The following is a 9,718-nucleotide window of genomic DNA, read 5'->3' as shown; positions in this document are numbered from 1 at the left end:
CAGAGAAGTCACTATGACACCACTCCTCCTCTCCAATTTTGTCCGACGATCTTGATACTTCTATTTCGTCGATCGTGGTGCAACATCGAATGTTGCAGTTGAGTCTTCTAGTAAGGTATTTTCTAATATCTTTTTGGATCAACGGATTCTTTTGTTCGGAGATATCACAGAAAATATGGCTTCCAAGGCCGTAGATTCGATGATAAAGATGTCGATTAAAAACATCAAGTGACCTACTAGTCTCCTCATCAGTTCCGATGGAGGAGAAGTTTTAAAGACATTCTCCATTTTGAAGATCATGAAGCTATGTTCTTATCCGATTTATACCTTTTTTCTGGGACAAGCCGACTCCATGATTTCACTGGTTCTGGCTGTAGGTACTTCTCGCCATAGGTACTGTTTTCCAACTTCCAGAATAATGATCCATAAACCTTATTTGGTCGAGAAAACATCGAAGCAAGCATTGACCGAACCAAAATCGTCCGAGTCAGAATCGATCAAGCCCGCATCATTAGAGTCATTGGACGATGTGATGATCTTGAACGAAAAATTCGAAACTATTTGGAAAATGGTATCTAACAGCTACACCAACATCACTAAACACACCGTGGTTAAAAGCATTGTTGGAAGATGAAAGAGGAATGTTGGAAGATGAAAGGGCACCCCTTCTCCTTCATCTTCTAGCCCATTCATTTACTCCATTAATGGAGGAAGAGATAGAGTCATCTTTCTCAATATATATATGCGTCAAAGCAAAAGAAAAAAGGGGGATGGGACTTGCTGTGTGCAAAGTTGAGAAAGGGTTCGTCCCATATCAGAAAGGTCACTGTACAAGGTTCGTCCATGTGCACTAGATTGTAAGAGGATAGAAGAACATTTAAGATTGGTTTGTCCAATCTTGCAAGAAAGATTTGGTTTGTGAACCATGAAGAACATTCCGATTATGTGATTGTTCTTCCGTCAACAAATCTTACCGGCGCCGATTGCAGATCTGCGAGAGATCGCTGTAAGTGTTTACAGTTTTCGTATTTACTATTTTTCATGCTTAGAACGGTCAACAATGGTATCAGAGTGATGCCTAAGCATGAAATAACCTCTTCGTCAAAATTAAAATCTCTCTGTCATCGTCGCTAGGCAAGATCGCGACTGGGTTACGATCTGTGGTAGTTGTCGAGCCCCGAGAAGTTGCTGGCTATCGACTTTCGTGGCCGGGAGTGCCCGCAGTTAGAACTAGAGAAACCACTATGACACCTCTCCTCCTTTCCAAATTTGTCCGGTAATCTCGATGCTTCTATTCCGTCGGTCGTGGTACAACATCGAATGTTACAGTCGAGTCTTCTGGTAAGGTATTTTCTCATATCTTTTCAGATAGACGGATTCTTTTGTTCGGAAAAATCGCAGAAAATACGGCTTCCAAGGCCATAGATTCGATGATAAAGATGCAGATTAAAAGCGCCGAGTGACCTATTAGTCTCCTCATCAGTTCCAATGGAGGAAAAGTTTTAAAAACATTCTCCATTTTGGTGATCATGAAGCTATGTTCTTGTCCGATTTATACCTTTTATCTGGACAAGCCGACTCCATGGCTTCTCTGGTTCTGGCTGTAGACACTCCCCGCCACAGGTACTCACTTACGACTTCCAGAATAATGATCCATAAACCTTATTTGGCCGAGAAAACATCGAAGCAAGCATTGACTGAGCCAGAATTTATTGAGGCCGCATCGTTGGATTCATCGGACGATGTGATGATCCTGAACGAAGAACTCGAAACTATTCGGAAGATGATATCTGACAACTACACCAACCTCATTAAACACACCGCGGTTAAGAGCATTGTTGGAAGATGAAAGGGGAATGTTGGAAGATGAAAGGGCACCCCATCCCCTTCATCTTCTAGCCCATTCATTTCCTCCATTAATGGAGGAAGAGGAAGAGTCATCTTCCTCAATATATATATGCGTCCAAGCAAAAGAAAAAAAGGGGATGAGACTTGCTGTGTGCAAGGTTGAGAAAGGGTTCGTCCCATGTCGAAAAGGTCACAGTGCAAGGTTTGTCCATATGCACAAGATTGTAAGATGATAAAGAACATTCAAGATAGGTTTGTCCAATCTTGCAAGAGGGATTTTGTTCGTGAACCATGAAGAACATTCTGATTCTGTGATCGTTCTTCCTTCAGGAAGTTTTACCGGCACCGATTACAGATCTGCGAGAGATCGCTGTAAGTGTTTACAGATTTCGTGTTTACTATTTTTCATGCTTAGAACTGTCAACAACGGTATCAGAGTGATGCCTAAGCATGAAATAATCTTTTCGTCAAAATTAAAATCACTCTGCCACCACCGCTAGGTAAGATCGCGATTGAGTTACGATCTGTCGTAGTTGTTAATCCCCGAGAAGTTGCTGGCTATCGGCTTCCATGGCCGGGAGTGCCCGCAGCCAGAACAAGAGAAGCTAATATGACACGTCTTTCTGTCCAATTTTGTCTGGGGATCTCGATGCTTCTTTTCCCTTAATCGTGGTGCAACATCGAATGTTGCAGTTGAGTCTTCTGGTAAGATATTTTCTCATATCTTTTCGGATCGATGGATTCTTTTATTCAGAGAAATCACAAAAAAATACAGCTTCCAAGGCCGTAGATTCGATGATAAAGATGCAGATCAAAAACGTTGAGCGACCTATTAGTCTCCTCATCAGTTACGATGGAGGAGAAGTTTGAAAAACATTCTCCATTTTGGTGATCATGAAGCTATGTTCTTGTCCGATTTATTCCTTTTGTCTGGGGCAAGCCGACTCCATGGCTTCTCTGGTTCTGGCTACGGGCACTCCCGACCACAGGTACTCTCTTCCAACTTCCAGAATAATGATCCATAAATCTTTTTTAGCCGAGAAAACATCGAAGCAAGCATTGACCGAGCCAGAATCGTCCGAGCTAGAAACGATCGAGCCCGCATCGTTAGAGTGATCGGACGATGTGATGATCCTGAAAGAAAAACACAAACCTATTCGGAAGATGATATCTGACAGCTACACCGACCTCACTAATTACACTGCGGTTAATAGCATTTTTGGAAGATGAAAGGGGAATGTTGGAAGATGAAAGGCACCCCTTCCCCTCCATCTTCTAGCCCATTAATTTCCTCCATTAATGGAGGAAGAGATAGAGTTATTTTCTCAATATATATATACGTCCAAGCAAAAGGAAAAAGAGGGATGGGACTTGCTGTGTGCAAGGTTGAGAAAGGGTTCGTCCCATATCGGAAAGGTCACTGTTCAAGGTTCGTCCATGTGCACAAGATTGTAAGAGGATAGAAGAATATTCAAGATTGGTTTATCTAATCTCACAAGAGGAATTTGGTGTGTGAACCATGAAGAGCTTCCCAATTTTGTGATCGTTCTTTCGTCAGCAAGTCTTACCGACGCCGATTGTAGATCTACGAGAGATCGCAGTAAGTGTTTACAGTTCTCGTGTTTATTATTTTTCATGTTTAGAACTGTCAAAAATGGTATCAGAGCGATGCGGAAGCATGAAATAATCTCTTCATCAAAATTAAAATCTCTCTGTCGCCATCGCTAGGCAAGATTGCGACAGGATTACGATCTGTCGTAGTTGTTGAGCCCCGAGAAGTTGCTGGATATCGGCTTCCGTGGGCGGGAGTGCCCGCAACTAGAACCAGAGAAGCCATTATGACACCACTCCTCCTCTCCAATTTTGTCCGACGATCTCGATTCTTCTATTCCGTCGATCGTGGTGCAACATCGAATGTTGCAGTTCAGTGTTCTGGTAAGGTATATTCTCATATCATTTCGGATCGACGGATTCTTTTGTTCAGAGAAATCGTAGAAAATACGGCTTCCAAGGCCGTAGATTCGATGATAAAGATGCAGATTAAAAACGCCGAGCGAGCTATTAGTCTCCTCATCAATTCCGATGGAGGAGAAGTTTTAAAAACATTCTCCACTTTGGAGATCATGAAGCTATGTTCTTGTTCGATTTATACCTTTTGTCTGGGACAAGTCGTCTCCATAGCTTCTCTGGTTCTGGCTACAGGCACTCTTGACCATAGGTACTCTCTTCTGACTTCCAGAATAATGATCCATAAACCTTATTTGACCGAGAAAACATCGAAGCAAGCATTGACCGAACCAGAATCGTCCGAGCCAGAAACGATCAAGCCCGCATCGTTGGAGTCATCGGACGATGTGATGATCCCGAACGAAAAACACAAAACTATTCGGAAGATGGTATCTGACAGCTACACCAACCTCACTAAACACACCGCGGTTAAAAGTATAGTTGGAAGATGAAAGGGTACCCCTTCCCCTTCATCTTCTAGCTCATTAATTTCTTCATTAATAGAGAAAGAGGAAGAGTTATCTTCCTCAATATATATATATATATATATGCGTCCAAACAAAAGAAAAAAGAGGGATGGAACTTGTTGTGTACAAGGTTGAGAAAGGGTTCGTCCCATATCGAAATGGTCACTGTGCAAGGTTCGTCCATGTACACAAGATTGTAAGAGGATAGAAGAACATTTAAGATTGGTTTGTCCAATCTTGCAAAAGGGATTTGGTTTGTGAACCATGAAGAACATTCCGATTCTGTGATCGTTTTTCGATCAGCAAGTCTTACTGGCGCCGATTGCAGATCTGCGAGAGATCGCTGTAAGTGTTTACAGTTTTCGTGTTTACTGTTTTTCATACTTATAACTGTCAACAATGGTATCAGAGCGATGTCTAAGCATGAAATAACCTCTTCGTCAAAATTAAAATCTCTCTGTCGTCATCGCTAGGCAAGATCGCGATTGGGTTACGATCTGTCGTAGTTGTCAAGTCCCGAGAAGCTGCTGTGTCACGCCCCCAGAAGAGTCCCTGCCAGACGAAAATCCGACAGCATCTCCCCTCTACTGGTGACAATATGAAGCATACATACATACATCACAATATATAAACATAAACAACATATTCATCAGCCCACACGGCTGGAACATACATAAAATAGAAACAACATAACCACGAAATGTATCAATTATATATATATCTATCCATAGACTACAATTACTATACAGATAAACGACATCTGTAACAAAAGTGCAAAATGTAAATACAGCGAAACAAAAGTAAAACAAACCAGAAAATCAGCACGTCGAGATCTCTGAGCAACTCTACGAAAGTCCAAAATCAACAGTAATATCAAAAGGATCCCTGTGTCTGCAAAACTGGAGACCAAGGAATGTAGCAAATTAGCCAAATGGCTAAGTGGATACTCAAGAAAGATGTGCATGAATTTAATCTTATTGAAGAAGTCAAGGAAGTAGAATAAATCATCATCTTTTGTTACAACTTTAGGATTATTCTTAAAGTTCTACATTTATACATATATATGTATAATCATCTTCTCATTATCTATAATCAGGTAAAAATTTTAGATTAGAGTTTAGGATCTTCACCTTATCATCACTTGTCATCATTAATAAAATCAATTTTTCAATCTTATTATTTAATCACTCAATTATAAGTTATCATGGTAAGATCAACATGTATATCAATAGTCTGAATCTGATAAATCAACTAAAAAGTGAATCACTGGAGCCAATATCATCAGAGTGAAATATCATATGGATAGGCTAAAAGCCTCCTAAGAGTATAAACTGTCGCATACGTCATCTGACGTACGGGCTATCAGCCCTCACCGGTGGAAGACATAATAAACACTGACCGAGGGCTACATCACGCCAACACGCCTCGGGTGTACGGTCAGATACCGCGCTACCACAATAACATGTGGGCGGTCCAGTACTCTAATATAGAGCTCTGGTATAAAGCTAGGCTCATAGTCTTCACTTTTTAATTCTTCATTTACTATCTTTATTAATTCACTGTTATGATTATATTCTCTTTTCATATTGAATGGTCAATCGAGGTAATATTTTCGGATCAAGTCTATTAATTTATCATTATAGGGTCCACAGATAAAAAGCTACAAGTATCAACAGATAGAGTATCAAAAGCATGAAATATGTAAGGTCAAGCAAGTCAAAAGAGACAAGATATCAACAGAAGATAAATTTAGAATATTTCTTTAATTTTAAAAAACAACCCTCCCCATATCAATCCCAATATGAACCCACATATGAACAAGAAATAATATCAATTATTTACCCTCCAATAATTTTAATATTTTAACCCATTTCGCTATTTCTAATATCAGTTTAATCCCCATTTTGAAAACAATAATACAACATATACCTATTCCAATTTATATATTTATTCATGCACAAGGAAATAGACAAGAGTAGATGTATCCACCTTATATACAGCAAAAAATCTCCGAGTATCGGCAGGTCACCGTGCTCCACTCGAGCTCGGATCTACAAACACAATATCAAACATAACTTAAATAATCAAAATACTATCTAATAATAATAATGACCTAAAATCTACACATTAACTCTGATTCAAAATCAGTGAATTATTTTGATCTCGATACCTCGTACCACTTCGCATTCCTAAATACAACATCTGTTATAATCTAAATAACCCTTCTAACTACACATCAATTTAACCAAAAGCAACCTAAAATATACCTTCTAAGGGTTTTGTGTGGCTGCTGGAAATGAGGACAGCAACTAGGGTTGCTTTCCCTTTGTCGTTGGCCACCTCAACTAGCTCCGGCGAGCTCCGGCGAACTCCAACGGTACTGCCAAGAATAGGGCAGCAGCTAGGGCTGCTGTTGGAGGAAACAAAATGCAGCAAAAAATGCTGCTGTTGGTGGGGAAAAAGGAGAGAGCAACTAGGGTTGTTTCTCTTCTTTTCTGGTTGGGCTCAGAGCTCGCGAACTCCGAGGAGCTCCAACAGTGCTGCCGAGAAGCAGAGAAGAGGAAGCAAAGGAGAAAACAGTGCTCTGCCCTTGCTGGAGGAGGAGAAGAGGTGCGGGAGGAGAAAACGAGGGCTGCTTGAGAAGAAGAACGGGAGAAAAAAAAAATCTGCCGTTTGTCGCCGCTAGAGAAGAAAACGAAGAAGAAGAGAGGGGTTTTGAGGCTTCGGTGGGGAAGAGAAAAGGGAAAAGGAAAAAGGGGGGTGTGGGGGAGAGCAGTGCACGTGGGTGAGTGGGCATGGGTGTTTTTGGTTTTTTTTTTTTTTTTTTTTTTTTTTCTCACACTTAACATTCTCCCCCACTAAAAGAAATTTGGTCCCCAAATTTAAGTAAGTGTGAAGTACTGATACCTGGGGGAAATAAATGAGGATATCCGATACGTATATCCTCCTCACGCTCCCAAGTTGCTTCTTGATCAGAGTGGTGCTGCCACCCAACCTTTACGAGACGGAGGCATTTGTTCCTCAACCGATGTTCCTTGTGATCTAGAATACGAACAGGGAATTCTTCGTATGTCGCATCAGACTGTAGGGGAACTACAAGATCCTTCAAGACATGTGTCGGATCCGGAACATACTTCCGCAGCATAGAAACATGAAAGACATTATGTACTCCTGCTAAAGCTGGGGGTAACGCAAGTCGATATGCAACAACACCAATCCGCTCAAGAATCTGGAAAGGTCCGATAAATCTGGGTGCTAACTTCCCTTTTAACCCAAATCTCTTAACTCCTTTTATGGGTGAAACACGAAGAAATACGTGATCACCTATCGCAAATTCTAACATTCTTCGTCTTTTATCTGCATAACTCTTTTGGCGACTCTGAGCGATCAACAGTCTCTGTCTAATAGTTCGTACAAGCTCAGCATCATGCTGAACACTCTGAGGGCCCAAGAGTTGACGTTCACCGACCTCATCCCATAAGATAGGAGATCTACATGCTCGCCATAAAGTGCCTCAAACGGTGCCATTTGAATAGCAGAGTGGTAACTGTTATTATAAGCAAACTCTACCAAATGTAGGTGGTCCTCCCAACTACCTCCAAAATCTAGCACACAAGCACGCAACAGATCCTCTAGAGTCTGGATAGTGCGCTCTGACTGTCCATCAGTCTGAGGATGAAAAGCGGTGCTAAAGCGCAGCTCGGTTCCCAACGCCTTTTGGAAACTTTGCCAGAATCTCGAAGTAAAACGTGGATCTCTATCAGAAATAATACTGAGGGGAATACCATGGAGTTTAATAATTTCTCTGCAATATAACTCTGCTAAACGATCTAGAGATTCTGTCTTACGAATCGGTAAGAAATGTGCTGATTTAGTTAACCGATCGACAATCACCCAGATTGAATCATGTCTCCTCTGGGTCCTTGGTAACCCCGTGACAAAATCCATAGTGACATGCTCCCACTTCCATTCCGGCACTACAATCTTCTGAAGTAACCCGGCCGGTCTCTGGTGTTCTGCCTTAACTTGCTGGCAAACTAGACACCGAGCTACAAAGTCTGCAATATCTCTTTTCATACCTTTCCACCAATATGATCGCTTCAAGTCTTGATACATTCGTGTACCACCAGGATGAACTGCAAATCTCGATCGGTGGGCTTCTCGAAGGAGATCCTCCTTAACAGGATGTACCTCTGGGACGCATAATCTGCTTCGGAACCGAAGAGATCCATCCATATCACGTGTGAATTCTGGCTTGGGGCCTAACTTCAACTCACTAACTATAGATCTAAGATACTGGTCTTCCATTTGACTTTCCTTAATCCGCTCCACCAATGGGGACTGTGCGATCAAGGAGACCAGTATACCACGCTGTGTTTGCCCTACTTCAGTTAAATCTAACTCTGAAAACTGTCTGACTAGATCTGTAACTGCCACCCTGTGAGTTGCCAATACTCCTCTAGACTTCCTGCTCAATGCATCTGCAACTACATTAGCTTTTCCAGGATGGTAGTTGATAGTGCAGTCATAGTCTTTCAGAAACTCCATCCACCTTCTCTGTCGAAGGTTTAACTCTTTCTGAGTGAAAAGATATTTCAGACTCTTGTGATCGGTGAATATCTCAAAGGTAATACCGTAGAGATAATGTCTCCAAATTTTAAGGGCAAAAATGATGGCTGCTAATTCTAAATCATGTACGGGATAATTTTTCTCATGATCTTTTAGCTGACGAGAAGCATAAGCTACTACTCTGTCATACTGCATCAAAACTGCCCCTAATCCTTGAATAGATGCATCCGTGTAAAGAATGAATCCATCATCTCCAGAGGGAATAACTAATACTGGAGCACTCACCAATCTCTGCTTGAGCTCTTGGAAGCTTGCTTCACAAGCCTCAGACCAAGTAAACTTGACTCCTTTTCTAGTCAATCGAGTCAAAGGTGCAGCAATACTAGAAAATCCTTCCACAAATCTCCGATAGTACCCAGCTAATCCGAGAAAGCTACGAATTTCCTGCACTGACTTTGGTTGTTCCCATCGGTCAACTGCTTCAATCTTCTGGGGGTCTACTGAAATCCCTTTGCTAGAGATTACATGCCCTAGAAATCCCACAGAACTCAGCCAAAAAGCACATTTACTGAACTTAGCATATAAGTGTTCCTTCCGTAAAGTTTCTAAAACTATTCTGAGATGTTGTTCGTGCTCCTCTTCTGATCGCGAATATACCAGAATGTCATCAATAAAGACAATAACAAACCGGTCTAAATATTCTAAGAATACCCGGTTCATCAGATCCATAAAAGCTGCAGGAGCATTGGTAAGCCCAAACGGCATTACCAAAAACTCATAATGTCCATATCGAGTACGGAAGGCAGTCTTCTGAATATCTGTATCTC

At 41.4% G+C, this 9,718-nt stretch overlaps 1 long non-coding RNA gene across 1 annotated transcript; it reads right to left on the bottom strand.

Moving 5' to 3' along the window:
• Positions 1-5,162: 5,162 nt before the first annotated feature.
• Positions 5,163-6,797, bottom strand: LOC122055433. Its single transcript, XR_006132877.1, has 3 exons — positions 6,590-6,797; positions 6,312-6,373; positions 5,163-5,221 (listed from the first exon to the last, which is right to left on the bottom strand). It is a non-coding gene; the product is annotated as an uncharacterized LOC122055433 (long non-coding RNA).
• Between the last annotated feature and the right edge of the window lie 2,921 nt (positions 6,798-9,718).

This window comes from Zingiber officinale, chromosome 3B (assembly GCF_018446385.1).
Source record: "Zingiber officinale cultivar Zhangliang chromosome 3B, Zo_v1.1, whole genome shotgun sequence".
NCBI classification, from domain to species: domain Eukaryota; kingdom Viridiplantae; phylum Streptophyta; class Magnoliopsida; order Zingiberales; family Zingiberaceae; genus Zingiber; species Zingiber officinale.
This window is presented reverse-complemented; position numbering and strand designations above follow the sequence as displayed.